The following is an 18219-nucleotide window of genomic DNA, read 5'->3' on the forward strand; positions in this document are numbered from 1 at the left end:
TGACTCTGGATGGTGGCATCTGTCTAGGGCTACAGGTGAAACGCCAAAATCCAGCCACGTCTGTGTGGTGACCACCAGTACTCTGGTCAGGGTATGTTAGCTCTGTGACCTCAGCTGTGATTGAGTCCTCTGGAACTCAAAACCCCAGGCGACATAAAGTGAGATCCTTTGAGATTTCACCACCAAAAGTGTGGTGTCACCGCCAGACACCACACTTGCTAGGTGGTAGCTTTAAATCGGCCGCGGTCCATTAGTACATGTCGGACCCGCGTGTCGCCACTGTCAGTAATTGCAGACCGAGCGCCACCACACGGCAGGTCTAGAGAGAGGTACTAGCACTCGCCCCAGTTGTACGGACGACTTTGCTAGCGACTACACTGACGAAGCCTTTCTCTCATTTGCCGAGAGATAGTTAGAATAGCCTCCAGCTAAGTCCATGGCTACGACCTAGCAAGGTGCCATTAACCATTTCTAGAGAGAGTCTCACTTGTATCATCAAGAATGCTGTATACAAATGATGGATTAAAGTTAAGTATTCCAGCAGCTACGTACTTTTCTTTATAGCATTCATTACGTATCCTGTTTCAGACTTAACGCAAGCCGGCGTGAGTTGACGCGTGTCCTTTCGGCTTCCTCGCCTTGTGTCTAGACTGTCTTGTCTAGACACAACAAAAAGCTCAACACTAACCAATAATCATGACAGAACAATAGGAAAGAATCTACTACCCTATACCCCAGTCAGTACTACTGGGTAACAGACCTGATCATCGGATTCCAAAGGATCAGACATCTCATGGAGAGAAGAGTCCGAGCTACTCAAAAACCAACAAGATTGAGAGATTGTTTTACATGGGAACACTCAACACGAAGTTACTACAAAAACCAGGTAAATGGAAACAACTGACAGACATCATGGATAAATTCAGTATCAAAACTCTGACAATACTGGAACCACGAATTTCAGATGAGAACTATTTTCACTTGGAAAACTACAGAATGTGCAAGAGGAAACCAGCCATAACCGTTTCAGGAAGAATCCTCAAACTCGTCGGAATAGGCTTTGTAGTACACCAGTCTACACCAAATTCAGTAATAAATTTCACTTCAAAATAAGAAAAAAAAAATCAGCACTCACGATACGATCTGGAAACGAACCCTACACGCAAATCAGTGCACATGTCCTCACAGATATCTACAACAAGAAAAACCCACAGATGACAGAATAATTCTGGGAAAATTTGGGAGAGACTACCCACAAAATTCCCACAAAGCACGGTAAAGTGTTACTATGAGGTTTTAACGCCAAATCAGGCAGGGAAAGAAAACTTGAGAGGTACAACAAAAAATGGTTCAAATGGCTCTGAGCACTATGGGACTCAACTGCTGTGGTCATAAATCCCCTAGAACTACTTAAACCTAAATAACCTAAGGACATCACACACACCCATGCCCGAGGCAGGATTCGAACCTGCGACCGTAGCGGTCGTGCGGTTCCAGACTGTAGCGCCTTTAACCGCTGGGCCACTCCGGCCGGCTGGGTACAACAGGAAAACACACAGTCCACAAGAGGATGCAAGAGAAGAACAAGAATGAAGAGAACCTGATAAACTTCTGCAGGAATTTTGACCTCAAAATCATTTCAACGCAAATCTGGAAACCACATAAGAAACTATGAATTTGTAAATCCCCCAACAACGCCCTAGGAGGATGTCACATGGAGCACATATCGATATCCATGAAAAACGCCAGAGAAATTATGAATGTAAGAACAAGGAAAGCATTTTTCGAATGCGGTCATCACATACTCCAGATGTAATTGCCTTCTGTTCAAGCCACGTTTTATTTCCTTATTTTCCAGTTTTACAATTTTGTATCGCGAAACCTGTAATCTGATGACATAAAAATTTGTGAAAATAGCCGTGAAGTAAAGGAAATTTATTCTGTTTTCGGGTCACTGTTCAATTCGCGACCATGTCGCAGCTTGCGAAAGTGTTGCCGATGCAGGATTTTGTGCACGAACTGACCTCTCTATTAAGTCCCTTAAATGGTCGATGGGATTCGTGTCATGTGATCTGGGTGGACAAGTCATTCTCTCGAATTGTCCAGAATGTTCTTCAAAACAGTCGTGAACAGTTGTGACCCGGTGACATGGTGCATTGTCAACCATAGACGTTCCATCGTTGTTTGGGAGCACGAAGTCCAAGAATGGCTGCAAATGGTATTCAGGTAGCCGAACATAACCATTTCCAGTCAACGACCGCTTCAGTTTGGCCACAGGACCCAGTCCATTCCATGTAAACAGAGCGCACACCATTATGGAGCTACCACCAGCTTACACAGTGCCTTATTGACAAAGTGTGTCCATGGCTTCGTGAAGTCTGCGCCACATTCTAACTCTACCATCAGCTCTTAACCGACTGAAATGAGGCTTCATATGACCAGGCCACAGTTTTCCAGCCGTCTAAGATCCAACCGATATGGTCGCGAACCCAGGAGAGGTACTGCAGGCGATGTCGTGCTGTTAGCAAAGCCACTAGCATCGGTCATCTGCTACCACAGCCCATTATCACCAACTTTCGCCGTCCTGTCCTAACTGATATGTTCGTTGTGCGTTCGACACTGATTTCTGGGGTTATTTAACGCTATGCTGCTTATCTGTTAACACTGATAACTCTACGCCAACGTCGGCCACTGCGTTGTCCGTGGTGAGAGGTAATGCCTGAAATGTGGTATTCTCAACACAATCTTGACGCTGTGGACCTTTGAGTATTGAATTCCCTAATGACTTACGAAACTGAATCTCCCATGCGTCCAGCTCCAATTACCAATAATCATTCTAAGTGTGTTAATTCCCGTCGTGCGGCCATAATTACATCGGAAACCTTATCACATGAATCACCAGAGAACAATTGACAACTACGCCAACGCACTTCCCTTTTATACCTTGTGTACGTGATACTACCGTCGTCTGTATCCGTTGTATCACTAGCCCATGACTTTTGTCACCTGAGTGTGTATTCCTTCACTATCAAAGTTCGCTCAGTACCACTTTTTCATTAACAGAAGTCATAGCACACTATTTGTTTATTCTAGTCTCAAATCGAATAAAAACAGGAAAATCTTTCAGGACTTTAATATCGAAATCATAACTTATATGCACACCTATGTAGCTAAAAGCTGGAAGCAGCGAAGTCTGTCACCCGGCTACTTCCAGCCAGGATACTTTATTCTGCATATCTTGTGATATTTAGTTAGCTGCAAATGCAGTTATTTTATGTGAAATCCTGTCAGAGGTTTCTTCCATCAGCCGATTATTAGCCACATTGTCGATTTTAATTACTACTGATTATTCATGTGTGGGAACATTATTCAGTTTATTTCATTTAAATTCTGTAAGTGTATCCATTTCTGATCCGTTTTTCCCAAACTTGGTTGGTTGGTTGGTTGATTAGGATGGAGAGAAAGGGATCAAACTACAGGGCCATTAGTCCCTTTTTCCACATTCAAACAGGTCGTGGAGTAAAATCATTCTTCAAAAGAGTCTGCAACTTAAAAAAAAGAAGGAAAACGAATAGGGAACCACACTGACAGACAAAACGAAAGAGGCAAGACGAAAGGGGAGAATGTGAACTAAAAGGAAGAAAGCGGTAGAAGATATTAAAAGAATATAACAGATGGATGGGGTTGGATGATCACAAGAGGAAAAAAGTATGAGCCAGCCACCCTGCAACACACTAAAATCTCCAGCCTAAAAGACAAAGCTAGAGGAACATAGATAGTGAAACGACGAACACCAAGGAGAACAAATAGCAAATAAAAAGTGAGAAAGAATGAAAATGGAGAGAGGGTGAAGACCTGGGAGAGAAGGCCAGACGCTCACTCTTAGATTGTGTGGTAAAACCCCCAACTAAATCAGCCATTGAGGCATTGTCGCCCAACACCGTAGGCAGAGTGCCAGGAAGGTTTAAAGCCCGCCGCAAAGGGGCTAAAATTGGGCAGTCCAACAAGATGTGAACGACAGTTAAGGGGGAACCACAGCGAGGCAGGTCCTCGTGACTGAGGAGGTGACCAAGAGGCAGCCAACTATAGCCGATGCGGAGCTGGCAAAGGACAACGGAATCCCTGCGAGTGGTTTGCATGGATGACCACCACACATTCGTTGCCTCCTTGACAACACGTAGTTTATTTGATTACTGAGGGTGTGCCATTCAGTATCCTAGATCCCAAAAACTTTATCACGTAAGACTGATCAGAGGTCAGTCTCTGGTGGTCTGATCTCCAGAGTTGGTTTACCAGTAGCTTGTTTGGCCGCAGCAATTCAGTGTCTGGGATCCCGACATGTCCTGGGGTCCAAACAGAAGATCTACTGTTTCCGAGGGCATAAAGAGACTCCTGGATAGTCATTACCAAAGGATGGCGGGGAAGGCACTGGTCTAGATCATGTAGGCTGCATAAGAAGTCACTACAGATGAATAAGAACTGCACAGGAGCGGATATGCCCAAGAGCGCGAGAGATGACTACCAACTCTGCAGTGAAAGTACTGCTGCCATCTAGCAAGGAGCGCCGTTCAGTATGGCCAGAGTGAACGTATACGAAGCCAACATGACCATCGAGACATCGGTGTAGACTGTTTATGAGCCCTGGAACTCGCCGAGAATAGAGAAAAAGGGCCGCCGATGGGCGTCAGGTGCAACTGAGGCTTTTGGGCCCTGCGATAGGTTCAGATGAAGCTGTGGCCTAGGCATGGACCATGGAGGCATACGTGAGTGGACCTGCAGGAAAGGTGGTAGAGGGAATGTGTTGAATGCAGTGAGAAGCAACTGGACTCGGACTGCAGTTGGAATCCTTGATATGGGCCTTTGTTGTGGGAGATGGATCGTCGTGTTAGGGAAAAGGAGAGTAATTTCGATGGTGAGGGGAACAAAGCCTAATCCCCAATGGAGGAACGTCAGCTCCTACGAGGAGGTTGTTCACTGATCTGGTTCGGGAAGCTCCCACTGCAAGCCAAACTCCACAGTGGTGTATAGGGTCCAGCAGCCACACCACTGAGAGCAATGCTGAACCATATACCAGGCTCCCACAGTCAAGACGGAACAGCACAGGGGTACAACTGCACCAGTGTAGGGCAATCAGCACACCAGTCAATGTGGCTCAGGCATCAAATAATATTAAGATGCTGTCAGCACATTTCCTTAAGCTGATGGAGATGGGGAAGTTAAGCGGCCATCGAATACCAGTCCCAAAAAGGGTAAGTCGCCACTACATTACGTAGTTGGTCACTGAGGAAAAGTTGTGGATGGGAGTGGACAATACGTCGATGTCAGATGTGCATGATGCAAGTCTTGGCAGCTGAAAACTGAAAGCCAAGAGTGAGGGCTCAAGACTGCACCCTTCGTGTGGCTCCCTGCAGTCGACGTTCAGCCACATTAATAGAAGAGGAACAGAAAAAAATCTGCCAGCATATAGAAGGAGTTAGTGCAAGACCAGTAATATCAATTAGAAAGAGTAGGACGCTCAGGGGAGAGCCCTGCTGGACCCTATTCTGTTGGATACAGGGTGAACTGTGTGAAGCACAGACTTGAACTCTGGAAGTGCAGAGTGACAAAAAGTTCCATATAAAAATCGGAAGCAGGTCCCACAGACCCCACTCATGCAGAGTAGCGGGGATGTGGTATCGCCAAGTGGTATCGTAGACTTTCGGCAAGTCAGATAAAGCGGCAATGAGTTGTTGACGTCGGGAAAAGGTCGTTCGGATGACAGACTTTGAGTAGACCAAATTGTCAGTGGTGGAGCGAAATCACCGAAAACCGCCCTAGAATGGAGCCAGAAGGCTCAGACACTCAAGGAGCCAACAAAACCGTCAGCTCACCATAAGTTCGAATAGCTTGCACAAGACGTTGAGGAGGCTGATAGGACGATAGCTATCCACGTCTGCGGTTTCTTACCAGTCTTTAGCACTGGAACGATGATAATTTCCCACCACTGCGATGGGAACTGACCATCGCTCCAGATGTGGTTGAAGACAGCAGGGTGGTGGCGCTGGTAATCCGCTGACAGATGTTTAATTAGTTGGGAATGGATGTGGTCTGTTCCATGGGTTGTGTAAGGACAATCAGCAAGGGCACTGAGAAATTCCCACTCACTGTAGGGAGCATTATATGGCTCAGGGTGGCATGAAGCAAAAGACAGGTGATGGATAATGCAGGTTTTTACTGTAAAAATGAGTGATTACTTCCATTCAAGAATTCAGTTATGGCATGGGAAGAATTGTTAAGGAGAAACATGTTTCATCTACACTGAAAATCACTTCAGCTACCTATCAGATGTTTCCACGGGGATATTGTTCCACCTACTGTTTTAAGAGACGAATGGCGGGATGGTAGCTTTCAGATGCAGAGGTGCAAGCATAATGCTCTGCAAGCTGGACTGCGATTACGTCTGGATCAGCATAAACAGCATCCTGTGTGGGAATTCCAGGTAAGCCTCCAGGGGTCTGATATATGTAAAGGCGTCTAGGCTAGGTCCAAATCTGGGAAAGAGAGGTTCGTGTGCCAATGGTGGAGACGTATCTTTTAACACTCCTGCTTCTGTCGTTTGATGAGCAGACATATCTGGGCGTGGAGCCATTTGAAGTCAACGAGGTGCTTCAGGGACTGATGACATGATGCAGCGATTTCTGACGTCCACTAAGCCACCGACTTCCAATGGGGGCAACCTGAGGAACAAGGGATTGAAGATTCAGCTGCAGTAACAATGGTAGTAGTGATGGTCTGGATCACCACATCGATTTGCCATACATCAGAAATTCATTGGTGTTAGCTGCAATTAATGCGTCCCAGTCAGCCTTGGTAACAGTCCATCTGGGCAAGCATCCAAGCGAGTGACACTGCAGTAGGGACAGTGAAAAGAGGTCACTACCACACAAGTCGTTGTGAGCTCTCCAATGGATAGATGGCAGAAGGCCAGGACTGCAAACCGAGAGATCAGTGGCAGAGTATGTGCCATTTGCCACACTGAAATGAGTGGGGGCACCTGTATTAAGGAGCAAAGGTCGAGTTAAGATAGTAGATCCTCAATGTATTTACCATGGACAGTAATCTTGGCTCCACCCCACAAAGGTTTATGGCCATTAAAATCACGAAGAAGTAGAAAATGTTGTGGAATTTGGGATATTAGTGCAGCAAATACACAGTGCGGCACTTCACCATCTGAAGGGAGATAAATGTTACAGATGGTAATTTCCTACATTGTCCTCACCCTGACAGCCACAGCTTCTAAAGATGTCTGAAGGGGCACGGGTTCGCTACAGACAGAGGGAAGGACATAGATATAAACTCCGCCTGACAGTCTGCCATTGTCAGTAAGGTTTTTGTAATATCCCTGGTAGCCAAGAAGGGTGCATCGAGAGAAACCAGGTTTCCTGAAAGACAACGCAGAAAGCAGATGTAACACTTGAGAGTTGTCAAAACTCAGCCAGGTGGGAGACAAAACCACTGCAATTCCACTGGTGGATGAGGCTTCCTGTTGTCTGGGAAGGCATGACGGGACCAAGGAGGCAGATTACACGTCAGGGTCACCTGCCGCCACTGCATGTGTGTTCAAAACCAGTGCCATTGCGTCTGAGACGTCAGTGCGATCTAGGTCTTCAGGGGATGCCAAAAGCTCCACCTCATCCTCGGACACAGAGCTGTTAGGGAGTTGTGGTGCAGGGACCACTGGAATCTCCCATTTCCAAACAGACCTTCTTTGCTTGTTTGCCTTCTCGCCAGTCTTTAGGGACTTGCTGGGAGAGCTCCTCTGAAGTAGCTTCATGGACTGAGGAAGACTGCAAAGCCATTCGACCAGCAGCTAGAGGCTCCTTCAGCCATTTGCTGAGAACCATGGGGAGAGACTGTCGAAGGCAGTGTCCCAAGAGATCCTTTCCACGCGAGAGGAGCCAGAGGAGACTCTTGCTTCTTTGGTTGTGGGGAGGGGACAGATGTCCCCATGTCCCCAGCGCTTCGGGGGTCGGGGGGGGGGGGAGGGAGCAATGCTCACAAACTAGAAGCTTTGGGAGCAGCAGAACAATATGTGTCTGTAGCCACCAGAATGGGGGACGAAGATAGGCAGCCCTGAGGGTCCACTGAAGAAAGCCTATATGAGGGGCATAAAGGGGTCAATCAGGGCGACGTCGTCGTAGCGGCAGCTTAAGATGATAATATCCGAACAGGGTTCAACCTTTCGTATTTCAGTTTAGCCTCACCATAAGACAGCCTGTCTAGGGTCTTGTAATCCATAATTTTCCACTCCTTTTGGAGTACCATGCAGCACAACGAGCAGGGGGAGTGGTGCTCTGCACAGTTGAGACAGGTATGAGGAGGGGCACATGAAGTATTTGAATGCAGTGAACGTCCGCAGTCTCGTCATGTGGTGCTGGAATTAAACCAGGAGGACATGTGCCTGTAATTCCAGCACCTAAGACACTGCATAGGGGGGAGGGACGTATGGTTTGACGTCACATCAGTATACCATCACCTTGACCTTCTCAGGTAACGAATCACCCTCAAAGGGCAAGATGAAGGCACCGGTGGCAACACTATTGCCTTTAGGCCCCCTATAGACGCGCTGGACGAAGTGAACGCCTGGTCGTTCTAAACTGGTTCGTAGCTCGTCGTCGGACTGCAACAGGAGGTCGCGATGAAAAATAATTCCCTGGACCATGTTGAGGTTTTTATGGTGAGTGACAGAAACAGGAATCTCACCCAGCTTTTCACAGGTGAGTAGTTCCAGGGACAGGGCTGGGGATGTTGTCTGAATCAGGAAGGACCCCTTGTGTATTTTTGACAGAGCTGTCACTTCCACAAACTTATTCTCCAGGTGCTCAACAAAAAATAGAGACTTCATATCCAGAAAGGAGTCCCCATCTGTTCTGTTGCACACTAAATAACGAGGTAAACATGGCTGTCTTCTTTCTGGAGCCGTACGTTCCTCCCATGGTGTAAGTAGGGATGGGAACGACTTGGGGTCATACGTCACAGCATTGTATTCTACGTTTCCTTTCTTAGAGAGTGCTAGGGCCATTTGGTCCTCAGCAAAAGATGACTTTGTCCGCTTCATTGAGCGTCGTCCACCCTGATGCCACCCACTTAGATCAGGGGCTCTCCCCATGGGCGCCACCCAGCCACAGCAAAGGCCACCTGGCGCAATGGTCGTTGCCGGGAATCCCGATGCCCCAAGACAATGGGCATCTGGTCGTTGACATACGTAGGGAGGGTGCAGCTCAGGCATTAGTATTGTGATCGCTGTGTAGTCCGGAGGCTACGGCCAAGAGCATACATAATGACCCCACCACGAAAGACTGGCTACCATGCTGGATACAGAAATACAGTATTGTCATGCAGCAAAAGATGGCAGCGGACATGGGACTGACATTATGCACCACGAAAGGAGTCCTCATCCAAACAGCTGAAACAGTGGTGGAGTGGCAGCGCCATGACAATAATGAGACAAGAAGATCTTAATGCACGAGGGACAAGATGCAACACGCAAGGCTTCCTTCCCCTAATGGCCCTCACTTCGGAAAATTTGTACAATGTGGATCAAACCATAGAAGGGGACCATAACAAATTAGGCCGAAAAGTCGTAGACCTTTCATTCGCCTCTTACGATAGGCAGGAATACTTCGGGCCTGTTCTAACCCCTGAACCCCCTGGGGTATTTCGCAAACTTCGCATCATTAAATTTCATTACTTTGTGTGTAACATTACAAGTGATATCTTAAACGGAAGTGCTGCTACCAAATTATTCAAGCTGCAGTGCTTACTGTTTTTATTTTATTTTTATTTTTAATGTAACTTCTTGAACTTGTGGAAATTTCATAATACGAATGTTTCAGATTACTAGAAACCTGCTTTTGGGGGTTTATGAGATTAATACATGTTTCCGCTAGCTTAAATGGGATGTGAAATTTCTTGTAGATATTGTGTTCAGGTCATTCTGTTTTTTCATGTATATCAGGTAACTAATGGGAAGATTTTTATGTAGATGTGTGGAGTATTTTAAACAGGTTCAAGTGGGACTTCTAATTTAATCCAATACTGTAATACCCTGAACAGTGTGATAAACAGATATTAGTTGAGAGGTCTAAGAATAAGATTCTAATACATGTAACTTCAACAGGAGAATCTTCTTTTGCTGAGTGTAGCAACTATTGTATATCCAGAATGAGATTTTCACTCTGCAGAAAGAAAATCTCATTCTGGAAACATCCCCCAGGCTGTGGCTAAGCCATATCTCCGTAATATCCTTTCTTTCAGGAGTGCTTAAGGCTCGCAGGAGATCTTCTGTAAAATTTGGAAGGTAGGAGACGAGGCACTGGCAGAAGTAAAGCTGTGGGGACGGGGCGTGAGTCGTGCTTGGGGAGCTCAGTTGTTAGAGCACTTGCCCGCGAAAGGCAAAGGTCCCGAGTTCGAGTCTCGGTCTGGCACACAGTTTTAGTCTGCCACGAAGTTTCGACTATTGTACATGTTTAATAATTCAACTGGTGTTGTAGTACTGTGTTAATTTGTTTATAATTATCTCATTTTAAAACCATACTTTATTCGTTTAACGACTGTATAGGAACTTGTGGGTACAGTGAACTTCAATTGGCGTGATACAGCTGATGCAAGTCGTGATCTGTTGTTCCTAGTTAACAGGAAAGTTTGTTCTGTAACTACAATGAAGCGCCAAAGAAACTGATATAGGTATGCGTGTTCAAATATAGAGACATGAAAACAGGAAGAATACGGTGAAGCGGGCAGCAACGCCCATATGACGACAAGTGTCTGGCGCAGATGCTGCTACAATGCTGCTGCAATGGCAGGTTATGAAGATTTAAGTGAGTTTGAACGTGGTGTTACAGTTGCCACACGAGCGCTGGGGGACAGCATCTCCGAAATAGCGATGAAGTGGGGATTTTCCCATACGATAATTTCACGAATGTACCACGAATATCAGAAATCCGGTAAACATCAAATCTCTGACGGCCGGAAAAAGATCCTGCAAGAACGGGACGAACGACGACTGAAGAGAATCGTTCAACCTGAAGAAGTGCAACCATTCTGCAAACTGCTGCAGAGTTTAATGATGGTCCATCAACAACTGTCAGAGTGCGAACCATTCAAGGAAACACCATCGATATGGGCTTTCGGAGCTGCAGGTCCACTCGTTTACTCTCGATGGCTGCACAAAACAAAGCAATACGCCTCGCCTGGACCCGTCAACACCGACATTGGACTGTTGATGACTGGAAACAGGTTGCCGACTCGGACGAGCCTCGTTTCAAATTATATCGAGCGGATGGACATGTACGGGTATGGAGATAACCTCATGAATCCATGGACCCTGCAAGTGATATGAGACCCCCGATACGTCTAGATACGACTCTGACAAGTGAAAGCATTCTGTCTGATCACCTGCATCCATTCATGTCCATTGTGCATTCGACGGACTTGGGCAATTCCTGCAGGACAATGCGACACCCCACAGTCCAGAATTGCTACAGAGTGGCTCTAGGAACACTCTTCGGAGTTTAAACGCTTCCACTGGCACCGAAACCCCCCCCCCCATACATGAACATTATTGAGCATATCTGGGATGCCTTGCAACGTGTGTTAAGAAGAGATCTCCATCGCGTCGTACTCTTACGGATTTAAGGACAGCCGTGCAGGATTCATGGTGTCAGTTCCCTCCAGACATTAACTGAGTCCATGCCACGTAGTGTTGCGGCACTTCTGCGAGCTCGCGGGGGCCCTACACGATATTAGGCAGGTGTACCAGTTTCTTTGGCTCTTGAGCGTATTACTGTTACTTTTAACAGGACTAACAATTATACTGTATGGGGATAATTTGACTCTTCCGTCCGTGGTATGACACTTGCAGAATTAAAGTTTTCTACAAACTGTTAAATCCTAGCTTGGATTTAACTTGTCTCCTCCATTGTTTTCCGTGTTTTGCACTTTCAAAAAGTTAAAATACCCATGCCTTGCTCTTCTATTTAGATATTAAGGAATTCATAACAGAAGTGTTTGAGAAGAAATTTACAGCTTAGCTTTCGCAATGTGTATATAGTGTCAGACAAAACAAATACTGTTCATAAGATCATTCATATGACACCGAGTGTCAATGTAAGGCATCAGATTGTTTCCCATTACAAACAAACTTATTTCTAAAGTAGAATGTTACATGCATATTCAATACAGCGGTGCCACATTAGTCCAGTGAAATATTCGGTTTAGCGGTATGTATTAATAGGCACTCCAGTAGCAACTGAGTAACGGTGCTGCCTGGTGATACACTATGTGATCAAAAGTATCCGGACACCTGGTTGAAAATGACTTACAAGTTCGTGGCGCCCTTCATTGGTATGCTGGAATTCAGTATGGTGTTGGTCCACCCTTAGCCTTGATAACAGCTTCCACTCTCGCAAGCATATATTCAATCAGGTGCTGGAAGGTTTCTTGGGGAATGGCAGCCCATTCTTCACGGAGTGCTACACTGAGGAGAGGTATCGACGTGAGGTGTGGCACGAAGTCGGCGTTCCAAAACATCCCAAAGGTGTTCTATAGGATTCAGGTCAGGACTCTGTGCAGGCCAGTCCATTACAGGGTTGTTATTGTCATGTAACCACTCCGCCACAGGCTGTGCTCGACCATGTTGAAAGATGCAGTCGCCATCCCTGAATTGCTCCTCAACAGTCGGAAGCAAGAAGGTGCTTAAAACATCAGTGTAGGCCTGCGCTGTGATAGTGCCACGCAAAACAACAAGGACTGCAAGCCCCCTCCAAGAAAACACGACCACACCATAAACCCACAGCCTCCGAATTTTACTGTTAGCACTACACACGCTGGCAGGTGACGTTCACCGGGCACTCGCCGTACCCACACCATGCCATCGGATCGCCACATTGTGTACTGTGATTTGTCACTCCACACACTGTTTTCCACAGTTCAATCGTCCAATGTTTACCGGCGTGATGTGTGGATTATGAGCAGCCGCTCGACCACGAAATCAAAGTTTTCTCAACTCCCGCCTATCTATCATAGTACTTGCAGTTTGGAATTCCTGTGTGATGTTCTGGATAAATGTCTGCCTATTACACATTACGACCCTCTTCAATTGTCGGCAGTCTCTGTCAGTCAACAGACGAGGTCGGCCTGTACGCTTTTGTGCTGTACGTGTCCCTTCACGTTTCCACTTCACTATCACATCGCAAACAGTGTACCTGTGGATATTTTGTTGTTGTTGTTGTGGTCTTCAGTCCTGAGACTGGTTTGATGCAGCTCTCCATGCTACTCTATCCTGTACAAGCTTCTTCATCTCCCAGTACCTACTGCAACCTACATCCTTCTGAATCTGCTTAGTGTATTCATCTCTTGGTCTCCCCCTACGAGTTTTAACCTCCATGCTGCCCTCCAATACAAAACTGGTGATCCCTTGATGCCCCAGAACATATCCTACCAACCGATCCCTTCTTCTGGTCAAGTTGTGCCACAAACTTCTGTTCCCCCCAATCCTATTCAATACTTCCTCATTAGTTATGTGATCTACCCATCTGATCTTCAGCATTCTTCTGTAGCACCACATTTCGAAAGCTTCTATTCTCTTCTTGTCCAAACTATTTACCGTCCATGTTTCACTTCCATACATGGCTACACTCCATACAAATACTTTCAGAAATGGCTTCCTGACACTTAAATCTATACTCGATGTTAACAAATTTCTCTTCTTAAGAAACGCTTTCCTTGCCAAGGCCAGTATACATTTTATATCCTCTCTACTTCGACCATCATCAGTTATTTTGCTCCCCAAATAGCAAAACTCCTTTACTACTTTAAGTGTCTCATTTCCTAATCTAATTCCCTCAGCATCACCTGACTTAATTAGACTACATTCCATTATTCTCGTTTTGCTGTTGTTGATGTTCATCTTATATCCTCCTTTCAAGACACTGTCCATTCCGTTCAACTGCTCTTCCAAGTCCTTTGCTGTCTCTGACAGAATTACAATGTCATCGGCGAACCTCAAAGTTTTTATTTCTTCTCCATGGATTTTAATACCTACTCCGAATTTTTCTTTTGTTTCCTTTACTGCTTGCTCAATATACAGATTGAATAACATTGGGGAGAGGCTACAACCCTGTCTTACTCCCTTCCCAACCACTGCTTCCCTTTCATGTCCCTCGACTCTTATAACTGCCATCTGGTTTCTGTACAAATTGTAAATAGCCTTTCGCTCCCTTTATTTTACCCCTGCCACCTTTAGAATTTGAAAGAGAGAATTCCAGTCAACATTGTCAAAAGCTTTCTCTAAGTCTACAAGTGCTAGGAACGTAGTTTTGCCTTTCCTTAATCTTTCTTCTAAGATAAGTCGGAAGGTCAGTATTGCCTCACGTGTTCCAGTATTTCTACGGAATCCAAACTGATCTTCCCCGAGGTCGGCTTCTACTAGTTTTTCCATTCGTCTGTAGAGAATTCGTGTTAGTATTTTGCAGCTGTGGCTTATTAAACTGATTGTTCGGTAATTTTCACATCTGTCAACACCTGCTTTCTTTGGGATTGGAATTATTATATTCATCTTGAAGTCTGAGGGTATTTCGCCTGTTTCATACATCTTGCTCACCAGATGGTAGAGCTTTGTCAGGACTGGCTCTCCCAAGGCCGTCAGTAGTTCCAATGGAATGTTGTCTACTCCGGGGGCCTTGTTTCGACTCAGGTCTTTCAGTGCTCTGTCAAACTCTTCACGCAGTATCATATCTCCCATTTCATCTTCATCTACATCCTCTTCCATTTCCATAATATTGTCCTCAAGTACATCGCCCTTGTATAGACCCTCTATATACTCCTTCCACCTTTCTGCTTTCCCTTCTTTGCTTAGAACTGGGTTTCCATCTGAGCTCTTGATGTTCATACAAGTGGTTCTCTTATCTCCAAAGGTCTCTTTAATTTTCCTGTAGGCAGTATCTATCTTACCCCTAGTGAGATAAGTCTCTACATCCTTACATTTGTCCTCTAGCCATCCCTGCTTAGCCATTTTGCACTTCCTGTCGATCTCATTTTTGAGATGTTTGTATTCCTTTTTGCCTGCTTCATTTACTGCACTTCTATATTTTCTCCTTTTATCAATTAAATTCAATATTTCTTCTGTTACCCAAGGATTTCTACTAGCCCTCGTCTTTTTACCTACTTGATCCTCTGCTGCCTCCACTACTTCATCCCTCAGAGCTACCCATTCTTCTTCTACTGTATTTCTTTCTCCCATTCCTGTCAATTGTTCCCTTATGCTCTCCCTGAAACTCTGTACAACTTCTGGTTCTTTCAGTTTATCCAGGTCCCATCTCCTTAAATTCCCACCTTTTTGCAGTTTCTTCAGTTTTAATCTACAGGTCATAACCAATAGATTGTGGTCAGAGTCCACATCTGCCCCTGGAAATGTCTTACAATTTAAAACCTGGTTCCTAAATCTCTGTCGTACCATTATATAATCTATCTGATACCTTTTAGTATCTCCAGGGTTCTTCCATGTATACAACCTTCTATCATGATTCTTAAACCAAGTGTTAGCTATGATTAAGTTGTGCTCTGTGCAAAATTCTACCAGGCAGCTTCCTCTTTCATTTCTTAGTCCCAATCCATATTCACCTACTACGTTTCCTTCTCTCCCTTTTCCTACACTCGAATTCCAGTCACCCATGACCATTAAATTTTCGTCTCCCTTCACTATCTGAATAATTTCTTTTCTCTCATCATACATTTCTTCAATTTCTTCGTCATCTGCAGAGCTAGTTGGCATATAAACTTGTACTACTGTAGTAGGTGTGGGCTTCGTATCTACCCGCATTCCAATTTTTCTCTTCATTATTAAACCTACTCCTGCATTACCCCTATTTGAATTTGTGTTTATAACCCTGTAGTCACCTGACAAGAAGTCTTGTTCCTCCTGCCACCGAACTTCACTAATTCCCACTATATCTAACTTTAACCTAGCCATTTCCCTTTTTAAATTTTCTAACCTACCTGCCCGATTAAGGGATCTGACATTCCACGCTCCGATCCGTAGAAGGCCAGTTTTCTTTCTCCTGATAACCACATCCTCTTGAGTAGTCCCCGCCCGGAGATCCGAATGGGGGATTATTTTACCTCCGGAATATTTTACCCAAGAGGACGCCATCATCATTTAATCATACAGTAAAGCTGCATGCCCTCGGGAAAAATTACGGCCGTAGTTTCCCCTTGCTTTCAGCCGTTCGCAGTACCAGCACAGCAAGGCCGTTTTGGTTATTGTTACAAGGCCAGATCAGTCAATCATCCAGACTGTTGCCCTTGCAACTACTGAAAAGGCTGCTGCCCCTCTTCAGGAACCACACGTTTGTCTGGCCTCTCAACAGATACCCCTCCGTTATGGTTGTACCTATGGTAGGGCTATCTGTATCGCTGAGGCACGCAAGCCTCCCCACCAACGGCAAGGTCCATGGTTCATGGGGGGGTGTGGATATTTAGGAGTGTGGAAATCTCGATTACAGACGTATGACAAGTGACACCCTATCACCTGACCACGTTCGAAGTCCGTGAGTTCTGCGTTGTGCCCTATTCTGCTGTCTCACGATGTCTAATAACTACTGAGGTCACTGACATGGAGTACTTCGCATTAGGTGGCTGTACAGTGCCCCTAATATGAAAAACGTATGTTTTTTGTGTGTCCGGATACTTTTGATCATATAGTATCAGGGCAGGGTGGCACGTTGAGTCCCTGCTGGAGTACTGCTCATTCTGAATGTTATACTGTCAGTGTTAAAACATATTGATGAACCAAAAATTTGTACTGGACTAATTCTGGACGGCTCTATCGAATTGAAATGTAGAATTCTCATTTAAAAATAATTTTGTATGTAACTGGAAACAAACCTGCACTCTCAACTGACACAGGTCTTTGTACGATTATTATTTGTTGGAGCCCACTTCAAACACATATTACAAAATGAAATTACAAGTATCTTCAAAAACAACAGAGAAAATGCACATCACGATTATTAGGAGAGACACTCACTATAATCCTTTTATGGATTTAATTGACCGTGTGATTCTTGTTCAATATATTGTGGTGAAAATTCAATTTCCGAGGTAGTGGTATTTTAACAGCGGATATTAGCATATTTTCTGCAACCAGGCACGGTTAGTGGAAGAATTATGATGGAATAAGCTTATTCATGTGTATTTTATGTTTTTCCTCATTGGATAACACATATTTAAAAGTTTTAATCTGTTTTGCTGTTGAGGGAAATCAATGCGGTTTTGACTTAACGGATGGTCAGAATCACAGGAAAATTATTTGTTTTTCTGTTACCTTGGGAGCTTCGTTCGAATTTAAGATGTATCTTGATGTTTTTGTGCAGGTGAAATACTAGACAGATTGAGCAGTTTGATGCATTTATTAGGATTTTGCTGTGAAAATGTTGTATGAACATAAAGATTAGAAACAGTGATTTTTTTGAGGCAGCTTACTGTTTATGAAAATTCTGTTGATGTTGTATGATATTATCTACCATTTTGAAGTGGGTACTGGTTTAATTTTGCACTGGGTTGTTACCTAATTCTCTTGGCATGGGATTTTATGATTGAATTTGTTGATGTGGTTGTTCTATAAACATCTATACAGGATGTTGAAGTCTCTTTGTAGCTTATATTTTTTCTCTTGGTGTTATGAGATATTGGCATCAATTTAATGCATATAACTGTCTAACATTCATGGCAATTTCTTTGTCATTAAATTGGAACTGCGTCTTCGCTATTGATTATACCTGTGGCTACGCTGTGTATCTGTTACGTAGTGGTAGTCTGAGTCTTTTTAATGAGTACACTTTTAGAGTTCATGTAGCTTACTGCAATAACCTGCAATAACCTGCTGGTTGGAATTTACAATCTCAACTGGTATTCCCTTATTTGGTGCGGCTCTGTTTGAATAATGTCCATTTGATGTTGGTTGCCAGAGTGATTGTTCACAAGAGGATGTGGTTTCAGTACAACAGCGCACCATCACTCTCCGACCGTGATGGTCGTGAACACCTGAGCAATAGATACCTCAGCAATGACTGGAAAGGGAAGTCCAGCGTACTTGCTGGATCTCACTCCTAAGGATGTTTTCCTATGAAGTTGTCTGAAGTCATTGGTAGATGCAGCCATATTGGAAACTGAAGAAGAATT

Source organism: Schistocerca cancellata, chromosome 9 (genome assembly GCF_023864275.1).
Source record: "Schistocerca cancellata isolate TAMUIC-IGC-003103 chromosome 9, iqSchCanc2.1, whole genome shotgun sequence".
NCBI classification, from domain to species: Eukaryota; Metazoa; Arthropoda; class Insecta; order Orthoptera; family Acrididae; genus Schistocerca; species Schistocerca cancellata.